This window comes from Telopea speciosissima, chromosome 4 (assembly GCF_018873765.1).
Source record: "Telopea speciosissima isolate NSW1024214 ecotype Mountain lineage chromosome 4, Tspe_v1, whole genome shotgun sequence".
Classification (NCBI taxonomy): domain Eukaryota; kingdom Viridiplantae; phylum Streptophyta; class Magnoliopsida; order Proteales; family Proteaceae; genus Telopea; species Telopea speciosissima.
The window spans coordinates 29,714,688-29,727,507 of record NC_057919.1 but is presented as its reverse complement, the minus strand read 5'-3'; positions in this window follow the sequence as shown (position 1 = coordinate 29,727,507).

Here is a 12,820-nt window from a genome sequence, read left to right as displayed (position 1 = left end):
ACAAGCCCTAATGAATTGCAACAATTTAATAAAAATGCAGGATGCAACAAATATATAGAAGTTTAAGAGTTCAAAATTCACCAGCCTAAGCACATAGATAAATAAATTAATACAACCAAAGAATTTGTACTAGCACGTGACGAAGTGTAGGAGGGTCAAGAAAAAATATGGGTAATATTTATAGATCCGGTCAATGAGGAAGCTTTAGTTATACCTCCATTTCCACAATATATCAAACAGTTCATGGATGGATTCAATATATTAAAATTATACACAAACACAGATCAATAGTTTTGTGCTGAAATACAAGTGAAATCCTTACAACCTGATAAAGAAAGGAATTGGAAAACCAGAAAGCAATCACGCAATGAATTTGAACTTCCTTACCTTTTTTTCTAAGATTTAGAATTTTATGTCTGCGAAGGGAAGACATGATTGTCTGGAGATGTGAAACCGCGCATGAACTCTCTCACTCTGTGAAAGCTTTTAACTGTGTCAGCTAGTAAGCACGAAAGAGACAACTTCGATCCTTAGCTTGCTTAGAAAATGGGTTTTGTCCAAGGGTGTAAATCGGTTTGTAAACGGTTCAGTTTTGGTTCGATTCAAGATGTTAGTGGTGTAAACCAAAACCAAACTGATTAATAGTCAATACTTAGTTTTCAAACCAAAACCAAACCGATTAACAACCAGTTAAACGGTTTCTTATTAGTTCTGGTTACTCGGTTTCTTATCGGTTCCGGTTAATCAGTGTCTCAGTGATCACATCGACATTTTAACAGAAAATAGTATATAAAAGACACAGGATGACACCTGCCAATGAAAATTATAGATGATTGTTTACAAATATATGATAATTTTAGAGTAGTGGCATAGAAGAAATTTCCAAAAGTTCAAAGGACACAAAAAAACCAGTAAGAAAGCTCTTGATACTCTTCGCACACACAGAACCATGAAACCATATTAGTAATCCTCTACTCATAATCAGTTTTAACAAACAAAATTGACACATGACTAATGCTGAACACCATCAGGGAGAAAAAAAAAATCACCTTGGGGAGATAGAAAGAGAGAACATAAGTCTCATTTTCAACATCACTTTTCACTTGGCAAGGGAAAGCTAAATCTGTTTTAAGTCATATTACAGAGTTACGAATCCAGGTAAACGACTACAAAGTCCCTTTCTCACCATTAAATATTTTTGTTCTGCTAATGCAGCCAAAAAAGGGAAATGAGTCAAATAATTCAATGCAAAAGTTTGAACTCAAATAAGTATTCTCTCCAAAAACTACCGCCCTTTCCCATTACATTTATATTCATGGGGAGGAGAGGTTAGTTCGCCTCCCTTTGTGTCTGGGTACAGGCGCCACGCTGCCAGGCAGGGTTTTTTTTCCCTTAAAAAATTCTAGGGCGAGGAACAGAGTCGACCAACCTCGCAATTTTTACTTGCCCTAGTTTTACTTGTTTTTTCAGCTCTGCCATTAACCCCTACATCTTCGTTTGTTTCCACACAGGTCCTTCAGAAGTTCAGATTGTAAACCGAAAGAAAGGGTATATTTTCTAACCTGGTTGAAATTTATATATCCTTCTACTTCTACCCACTCCCTCTTCTCCCATCCAACTCGTCCTCGATCAGAGAAAAAGAAACAGCTCTCTTCATGGGATCGATTACAGTAGCCAGCAGGCAAGGAGTGCGGACATGACTTGGTGGAAAGTGGAAAGAGGCAGGGAAAGGAAAATCGAAAACTCTAAACCCTAGTTCATGGTGAGAAACTGAAAATGTAGAGATGAGAGAAAACCTGTAACTAGAGAGCAGCAATCGATGGTGGCTCGTGAACAGAAACGGCAACAGCACCTTTCCCTCTAAGAGCTTCTCTCATCAGTTTTCGGTTCCAAAATGAAGGACGACGGATTGAAAACGTTGACCAGTCGAAGACTCGATTTTTAAAAGGGCAATCAGTGTCACTCTCCTAATTGATCAGAGAGGATTCCGATTCAAATCAACCTGAATCGATTCAGGGCAGGAATGAATCAGAAATCGGTCCATGTATTATAAAAGAAAATGGCAATTTTCACTTACCTCCCTGAGATATCACATAATTATAAAAACACCCATCAATTTTGAAAAATTATGCTTACACTCCTATTTTTGTAAAAAGTTAACAAATGCACCCACCCGTTAACTTGGGACTAATGATGTTAGAATTAAAAAGAGAATTGACCAAATTGCCCTCATCCAAACATAACCGAGTTAAGTGTAATCATTATAAAAAACAAAGAGTTAAACGTAATATAGTATCTATAGTAAATATAATATCAATGATAAAATCAGGGTCAAGTTGGGCCGATCCGAGCTTAACCCAAGGCCTCAACCCTAGCTCGGCCCAAACCTGACCTTGGGCCATTCAGAATAGACCCAGCTATCCCCAACACTCCACACTGGCAGAGACCCCGGATTTGGAATCATGGCTTGAATCCAGCCTACGAGCGAGAACTCATTCTGGTGGTACTCACATGATTTGCACCGCGATAGACGCTTTCCGTCGATAGAATCAGATGAGAGAGATCTTCTTCCGACTCCGATAAATCGATCAAGCAAGAGGCTACCCTCGACTCACCTCTCTCTCTATAAAAAAACCCCTCCCCAGAGTAGTTGTCAGAAGGGCAGGAGAGGTTCCCTGAATTGTCAAAAAGATCAAGGGAGGTCTAAGTAATTTGCTCTAAAAAAAACTTTAGAATAATTTTACTTGAGCTTAATTTGTAAATCAAGTTTGTGCTTTGAGTTATATATCTTCCTACTAAGAGGCATTGTTGCGTTTGAGTTTGGAAAACCTCATTCTATTTTATAAAGAGTTGTATTTGTGATAGATTGGAATCTCCAAAAGAGCAATCACTAGGAAATGATCATGTATATGTTTGAATGCTACCTTGAAAGCAATTCTAAAGGTTTGATTGCTACTGTTAAAGCAATCGTGAGATAGTGTAAATCCAAAAATGAGGTATTTAGAAGTGGATGTATGCAAGAGGTATTTACTCTGTCATCTTCTCATCTTACATCTATTTCTCTATATCTGTCATTCTCTATTATTTGTTTGATTACCTTATCCTTCAACAAAAAAAAAGAGTGGAACCCCCCCCCCCATCGTCATACTAAACCCAATTTACTCCCCTCTTGGGTTGCCAACCTTGATCCACAAAAATGAAGTGTCTACACCATGATAACCTTCCTTTAAGAGAATTTCGCATCAGACATATGGAATAGGTTTTTTTTTTTTTTTTGGTTTGGCAAATGACATATGGAATAGGTTATGTTTCATAAGCTTCCAGGGTTTGATTGAGATATGTAATGTATTATCTTTTTAGCTAAAAGATCATATGTATTAAGAAAAGAAGAAAAAAAGATGATACAAATAAACAACCTAGTTAAGACCAGACACAACAACAAGAAAACAAGTTAAACCTCTCCCACCTATGACATTGCCATCAACGAGAAGGAGAAACTACTAACAACGGAAAACTTGCATTGTGCACCAATCAATAAATCATCTTGAACTGAAGGAGGCAGAGCTACCATTGAGGATGAATCTAATAATCTAGTGGTTGACTTGGCATGGAAAACAACTACAGGGTTAGTTTCTCTAAAGCAGTGTGAAACCTTCCACTCAATTGAGGCAAGGTAGGATTGAAGGGCAAACCAACTTTGCCAAGCAAAACAAGGGACCTTTCCACAAGAAACTATAATTGAAACGGCAACTAAATCGCATTCAATCCAAAGTTTTCTAATGCTAAGGTCTCTAGCATATTCAACACCATAGATGAGCACCAAGAATTCTGCCTCAAGATTTATTTTCACACCTAGAGATTTCCTGAAGAGGAAAAGAACTCTAGCTCTGTCATTGCGAAAAATACCACCTTCCCCAGACCTTCCTAGATTCCCCAAAGAACACCCATCCACATTAAGTTTGCACCAATTTGAAGGAGGGCTTGCCCAAAAAATCTCCAGCATCCTTTGAGGGCCACGGGGCTGCAGTTGAATATCCATTCAATCCCCTTGATTGAACGAGGTCATCTAATGAAGCCACACAATGGGAGACAAGAAGGATAAAGCATTGAGCTCTTTCTAAACTAGAACCCAGATCTGAGAATGGCTTTAGGCTTCTTAGGTCTAAGTACCTACCAAGTTGGTTTTACCAAAAAAAACACCATAATGGGGTGTGGGGCCAAAAGCAAACATCATCCACGGGAGGGTTAGGAAGGGGCAAGAGCTAAGTTGATGCAAAACATGTAAGGGTATTTATGTAATATCTCTTCATATGTTCTAATATAATCCTACTTGTGTTTATGCCCAGGCTGTGAAGGGCAATCTAGTAATTAGTCCATCTGACCTAAACCCTAGTTTCCATATATATACTAGCTGGAGGCAGCAGTTTGGGTATTCCAAACTAGATACTCAGGGTGTAATGCTTTAAGCAACCTTGTGCTTAAACCCTAACCCTAACAATCTTAAAGCATTAGGATTTACGTTTCCCTGTGATCAAGATCGGCTTTGGATTTTTTGGATTCACAATTTGTTTTTGAGAGATTGGCCTTGGCGTTCGTCATTCACGATTCCGAGATCGGCTTCGTGTGTGTTGATCGATTTATGGTTCGTTGTTCCTCAATCACGGTTCTGCTCTTGAAGTTCGTTTTCAGTTTGTTTTTCCTTCATTGATTAAATAAAGGAAAGTGTGAAACAGAGTGCACGCAGTCCCTTGATTGATTAAACTAAGAAGAAAAAGAGCAGCTTTTGTCTTTTCTTGTGACAAAGCTTTAATCAAGCTTTGATTTGATCGAAAGGAAAACAAAAAGGAAGGTTTGCAGAACGCTATTTTCAAAGTTCTTCTTTATTTCCTTTGATTTGATTATTAAAAAAACAAGAAAAGAAAAGAAGAAGGCATTAACTTTGTCAAAAAGTACGTTTGCTTTTGGAATCTTTGCTTTTGATTCAATTCAAAAGCCAAAAGTGGTTTGGCATTGAATGTTCGTTGGCATTAAAATAAAAAAATAAAAAAATAAAAAAAAGAAGGAAGGACAAAGGTACAAAAGCAAATCGGTTTCTCAAAAGTATTTTCTAACAAAAGCTAAAGCATCTGACGGTTTGGTCTTCATTCAAGTTCGGGAGAAATTCAGAGATTCAGAATTTGAAGCCAATCACTCCTTCTGCTCTGCTGTTGGTTTCTCAGACGCACTCAAGTTCTAGAATTTGCTGAGTTCTCATTGGAGTGGGACTACTTTATTTAGTGACGCCATTGCACCGCTGTAATCTTTTCCTCCGCCATCTGAATCTAGGGTTTTCCATCTCAGGTGTGATTGTTCTTTGAAGTATTTATTTTTTATTTGAATTTTTACTTGGGCATATAAACAAATCACTTAACAATGGAGAAACGTGTTGTTCCAATTGAGAAGATCAAATTGAAAAGCTTTAGTGGCTCTGAGTTCAGTTCTTAGAAAAGGAGGACTCAGTTTGGACTGAAGTACCTTAATATTTTCTATACTATAGTAAATAAATTTTCTGATTGTACGGACCTAACTGAAGCCCAATGGATAAGTGATGAGGACTTTTGCAAAGACTACCTATTGAACTGTCTGTTAGATAGACTGGCAGAGACCTATAGTAAATATGAAACTGCAAAAGAGATTTGGGAAAACTTAGAAGCCCAATTCAAAAAGGAGGACCTATCAAAAAACTCACTTGGTTGACAAGTTTATGGACTTCAAGCTTCAAGAAGATAATGAGATATATCCACAAGTAACAGATTTTGAGAACTTGAGAACAAAATTGAACTAAGAAAACATCCCTATTGTTGATGCATTCTTAGTAGGTGCAATTATCTTTAAGTTACCCTCTACCTGGCATTCCTTTAAAATTGAGATGCATAGAAAGAAAACACAAGTGGGGCTGGATGATCTCAAACGGTTCATTAGAATCGAAGATGAGAACAGAGCCAGGAATAACTTGGAGATGGTGAAACAACAACAGGCATCTGCAAATTTGGTTTCACAACCCAAGAAATATCCTAGGCAGTCCAAGCCACTTAAGAAAGAACCCCAATAGTTGGAGGCCAAAAAGACTAATTTTAAAAAGAAGGACAAGTGCCGCAACTGTGGAAAGTGGGTTCACTATGCATCTGAGTGTAGGGGTCCTAAGAAAGGGAACACTGACACACTACAGAAGGAAGTTCACATATTGGTGGACAAGACTGGGCCTACTAACTTTGTTGCCATGGTTGGCAAGGGTAAGGGGTTGGCCAGTACATCTTCAGATTGATGGTTAGACTCTGGAGCGACTTGTCATGTTTGCAATAGCAAGGACCCGCTCACCGATGTTGTTCAAGTAGCGAGATCCATCGTTGCAAATGGAGACGTCGTGGAAGTGGCTCAACAAGGGACAGCGAACCTGGTTCTATCATCAGGTAAAATATTAACTTTGAAAAATGTTAAAATCTTTCCTGTTTTTGAAAAGAATTTAATTTTCATTCGAATTTTGCTTGATGCTGGCATGTCTATTACTTTTAGTAGTGGTAGAGTAACATTGTCTGCTAACTCTTTTTATTTTGGATGTGCTTATAATTTGAATGGTATGTTTAGGTTGAGTTTAGCTAATGAGACAATAAACTAGGTTAACCATAATTCACTTGATCCCAAAATACTTCATTGTAGGTTAGGACATGTGAACTATAGAAAAATGCTCAAACTAACTAAAACTCATAATTTACCATTAGACACTTTAATTAGATTTAACAGATGTGAAGTGTGTGCTCAAACCAAAATAACTAGAAAATCTTTCAGATCGATTTCTAGGAGCACTCAACTTCTTGAACTTATACATTTTGACATTTGTGACTTTAAAAGCTACACAACTAGAGGAGGTCGAAAGTATTTGATAACATTTATAGACGATTTTTCTAAATATTGTCATTTATACCTGTTAAAATCTAAAGATGAAGCATTTTAAAATTTTAAAATTTTCAAGAATAGGATAGAAAATTAGTTGAACTTGAAAATTAAAAGATTTAGAAGTGATAGGGGAGAAGAATACAAATTGACAGAGTTCAAGGAATTTTGTGCCTCTGCAGGCATAATCCTTGAAACTACTGCTCCTTACTCACCTCAATCAAATGGCATAGCTAAAAGAAAGAACAGGACGTTAACAGAGATGTTAAACTCCATATTATTGACAGCTGATATGCCCTCTTGCTATTGGGGAGAAGCAGTGTTGACTGCAAATCATATTCTAAATAGACTACCACATTCAAAATTGACTTCTACACCTTATGAACTATGGCATAATCATCTCTGTAGATATGACACTCTTAAGGTTTGGGGCTGTATAGCTTATGTTAGGATATAAGACCTTAGGAGACCTAAGGTGGAAACTAGAACAAACATTTGTGTATATCTAGGTTGTGCAGAAGACAGTGCTGCAGACCGATTTTTGGATCTATCAACCAATGTGGTGATAAAATCTAGGAATGCTATATTCTTTGAGGATAAATTTCTTAGAGATAAAAGCCTGACCTTGCCTGGTCTAACTGAAGTGGTTACAGAATCACCTTTGGAATCTGAACCAATTGTTTCTGACACTACTCCCACAATGCTCCTTGAATCAGAAACTATAAGAGTATCTACTAGTGATCGAGTACCCAAGAATTTTGGTGAGGATTTTGTGACCTACCATTTAGAGGCTGATTCATCCACCTATAAGGAAGCGATGATATCTAGGGACTCACTGTTATGAAAAGAAGTCATTAATGAGGAAATGAGCTCTTTAATGCAGAATGAGATCTGACACTTTGTTGATCTGCCTAGAGGGGCCAAGACAATAGGATGTAAGTGGGTACTGAAGAAGAAACTTAATCCGAATGGGTCTATAGCCAGGTATAAAGTACGATTAATAGCTAAGGGCTATAAACAGGTGAGAGGGATAGATTATTTTGACATCTACTCCCCGGTCTGTCATTTGGCAATAATAAGGATTCTTCTTACCATAGCATCTATTGAGCACTTGTTGTGCATCAAATGGATGTAAAAATGGCTTTCCTTAATGGAGACCTAACAGAAGAAATCTACATGAACCAACCTGAAGGGTTTGTCATGGAAGGTTCTGAAAAAAGAGTTTGTAAATTAAATAAATCTCTCTATGGTCTTAAACAAGCACTTAAATTGTGGCATGAGAAGTTTGATAAGACAGTAAAGAGCCTTGGTTTTCAAACCAGCAACTCGGATAAGTGCCTTTATTTTTTGTCTGAGTCAAAGAAGGTCGTGATTATTTGCTTGTATGTAGACGACATGTTGATTTTAGGTTCTGATCTCTCTGTAGTGAGTGACATTAAAGAAACCTTGTCCAAAGAATTCGACATGAAAGATCTTGGTGTGGTAGACACCATTCTTGGGATGAGAGTAAGCTTCAGTGAGCAAGGGATCACCCTTAGTCAGACTCATTATATTGAGAAGCTACTTTCTAGTTGGGGATACAGTGATTGTAAATCGATTGAGACACCCTATGATTATAACAAACGGTTGAAACCTAACACAAGTGATGCCATGAATCAGTTAGAATATTCTAAACTAATTGGTAGTCTCATGTATGCAATGAGTTGCACTAGGCCAGACATAGCCTTTACGGTAGGCATGTTGAGTCGTTTCACTAGTAATCCTGGAAAAGAGCATTGGGATGCCCTGACGAGGCTGATGAGATACCTTAAGGGTACTCTTGGTTATGCTCTATGTTATACTGGACATCCTCCAACTTAGGAAAGATATTCTGATGCATCTTGGTACTTAGATTTGAGAGATAGCAGATCCACCAGTGGTTATGTATTTACACTAGGAGGAGCAATTGTAGCATGGAAATCCAAGAGATAAACTAGTATTGCTCTGTCATCTATGGAATCGAAACTTTATGCTCTAGCTTCTGCGAAAGATGAAGCAAAGTGGATAAAGGATCTGATCATGGATATTCCATTGAGGAGTTTTAAGTTAAACTCTATATCTATATTCTGTGATAATCAAGCAACAAAGACGATTGTGAATAACTCACTCTTTAATGGTAAGAGGAGACACATCAGGTTGAAACAGGTCATGCTGAATTATAGAATAGGGTGACAAGGAATTATCATTTTGATTAATGTGAGATCGAAGGATAATACGACAAATGTCCTTACAAAGGGATTGAATAAAGATCGAACATTCAAAACTATAGGGGAGATGGGGTTAAAGACCATTTACTCAGATCTTAACCTAACCCAGTATTATTTTGAATTATTCGAATCTCATCTAGCCTTGGTAAGCATTCGGGACAGTTTACATGTTTCAGATAACTTAGTTAGGTTACTAAGTATAGGGGTTTGTGAAACCATTCCAAACGTGATGGTGTAGCAAATTTTCATGTGAAGTCTCCTTACTTTGTTATTCCACAAAGGAATATAGAAAATGTCTGATATGTTTCAACGATATTGTGCTAGTCTTTATGTCATTCCAAATTTGATAACATGTCTTTCATAGTATGGTGTACCATTCCAAATTTGATGATACAACATAAATCTATGACTGATATGACGAACACAGTAATCCAAATGAAAACATGGTATGATCCTTATAATAGAGACTATATAGGATCGAATTCTTATAAAGAATCTTGATGATGATGCTTATTGTTTTTTGATTTACCTTCAGCCATATATAAAATGTACTAAGTTCTTATTATTGAACTAGATACTATTGTGCAAATGATTGAATTCATAATATCTTATGAAATTCATATTTGATAAATTACAGAGAATGGCGAAGATGGAGGAGAACGGTTGAATCTGGATCTCGATGAGGATGACTTACTTGATGAGTAAAGTCACATGGATTGCAATGACTTTTCCTTTTTATTATTTCTTTTGGTTTAGCCACTTGCATGTGGAACTTTGGATTTTTTGTTGGATTTAGTTTTGATCTAAAACCCTAGTTTTATTTCTTGAAGTTTACTTATTACTTATTTGATTTATTGGATTATTGATATTCAATTTATATTGATTCAATTACTGATTGAACAATGGTTCCTATACATGTGTAATGGATATATGTAGAACATAGGAGGAGATTGTAAGGGTATTTATGTAATATCCCTTCATATGTTCTAATATAATCCTACTTATGTTTATGCCCAGGCTATGAGGGGCAATCTAGTAATTAGCCCAACTGACCTAAAACCTAGTTTCCCTATATATACTAGCTGGAGGCAGCAGTTTGGGTATTCCAAACTAGATACTCAGGGTGTAATGCTTTAAGCAACCTTGTGCTTAAACCCTAACCCTAACAAAACATTCCTTCAAAAAATCTGATTCCACCTGAGGAAAGCTCCACATCGAGTTGGATTTAAAATCCGATACTTGATTATCAAAACCATGGAAGAGAGATGGATTCAAGTCTGAAAGTTCCACAAGGGATGAAGACCCCAACCACCAAGATCAAAATTGAACATGTAAGCTCCCGTTTTCACACATGGCCAGATTGAAGAAGACTTATATGAACTCTTCAAAGAACCATCATGATTGACAAATCTATCCCGAAAGAACCTGCTCATCACCGACTGACCATGCTTAATCTGCTAAACTAATTTACAGATTAAGGCCTTATTAACATCGTGCAAGCGCCTAATGTCCAGCCCTCCCTCTTGCTTAGGAGTGCACACCTCTTCCCATTTGACAGTGTCTTTTTTAGTAGAATCCACATCCCCTAACCAAATGAAATTACGCATCCACCGCTCCATGGTTTTCACAAGAGAGGATGGCCACCAATAAACTGAAAAACTTGTGGACAGGAATACTTGAAATCATTGATTTGACTAACTCCACTCGGCTAGCTAGCCATAGACAATAGCTTTCCTTTCCATCCTATGAGGCGATTCTTGACATTTTCTAGCAGCAGGTTACGTTTCACACGACACTTGAAAATCTCAACGACCAAGTATTGAGTCAGGAGGAAGCATTCAGAATTTTCCTAGAAGACCTGAAATTCAATGTCTGTGACTAGGGGAAACACGCCCAAAGACCAACTTGCTTTTATCATTTTCTTGTAATCTTAAGAAAAAAATCTTATATATTTTCCTTTTATACTAATTTAGTCCACACAATAGATATGTCTTTTTTGGTGCATACTTTGTCTACTATTTTCTTAAAAGGAAAAAAAACTATTTTATGTTTTTGTATAGTTGAATCTATAATGAATGTCAATGGCACTTGAAAATGACTAACAAAACATTTTTCCAATCAAATAGGATAAGATTAAAGATTTGTAAACATATATATATATATATGGGAAAATGTTCTTTGTGGGGGGAGCATAGTCCAGGCCCAGAGACAGTGGGGGGCAAAATGACCGCCACACCCCTCAAAGAAGGGGGAAAGTCCACCTCCTGAGATGCCAACGCGTGTGCTTACATTGGTTGCCGCGCGTGCATGGCCCCACACTCCCCCGCAGAGAACGTTCTTAATAGGAAGGCGGATATATATTTGGTAGATAGTTGTAGTAGGTCTTTATAGTTTGAATGAAAACTGACTAACCCCCCCCCCCCCTTGCAGATTTTTTTGCAAAGTTAGCAGCACACTTGGAAGTTTCTTCTTCTATGGTGACCCTGCCCTTTTCTATGCATGGTGAACTATTGATTGATGCACAGAGACGTCCTAGATAGTATTTTATGATATTTCCCTTGTTTTGTTCTGTCTAGTGTTGCGAACCTTCCTCTCATGCTGATGGCAATGCCGTAGGTGGTTGGGGTTTGCTTGCCTTTTGTTGGTGTTTTTTCTAGCTTGGTCCAACTTGTATTTTTTCATTCTTTTATTCTTCCTTAATTCAAATGATCCTTAGCCAAAAAAATAAATAAAGAATTACTCTCAAATTAAGGGGACAAGGCCTAAACTTATGTCATTCTTTTTAAGAAGTAATTGAATGAAATTATTTTGTGGTCTTTGAAATACTAATTTATTTAAGTTTCTCACATTGTTGCTTTCTCTTTTTTAACTATTTGTGCAGGTGAAATGAAGGCCTCGGATATATATATATATATGGGAAGTAGTTTTTTGTGCGGGAGTGTGGCCCACGCCAACACTTCCTTGCGTCTATCTCTCTCCTCCTCAAAACATGGGCACAGAGGTGTCTTTTCAAATGGGGAGGAGGGAGATAGACTCATGGGAGTGCTGGCATAGGCCACACTCCCGAACAGAGAACTTTCTCACTATATATATATATATAAGAAGATGAATAAAGTTGCAATCAAACCTTTGTGCCTACAGGAAATGCAGCTTTCCACAAATTTTCCTACAAAACAGAAACCAACATTCGGATCACAGAAAGAGAAAACAAAGTATATGTCCAACTGACTTGATCATCATGCTAAGACCATAAAATTGAAAGGGAAAAAAAAAAAAAAAAAAAATCAAAGAGACCAATTGATGTCATATACTCATTGAATTTGAGACTAATTCAGTAATAGTAATATAAGAAGATGAATAAAGTTCCAGTCAAACCTTTGTGCCTACATGAAATGCAACTTTCCACAAATCTTCCTACAAAACAGAAACCAACATTCGAATCAAAGAAAGAGAAAACGAACTAAATGTCCAACTGACTTGATTACAACACAGATAACGTCTCGAGATTACATTCAATTTGCACCAACTCTAAAGAGTTTCTACCTCAACAAAACACTGGATGGTCAGTAGAATAAACACTCAATTGAACTTTAGAGATTTTGATTGATTAGTTCTATCTTCCCATACTTGGCCTAGCCTAAGGT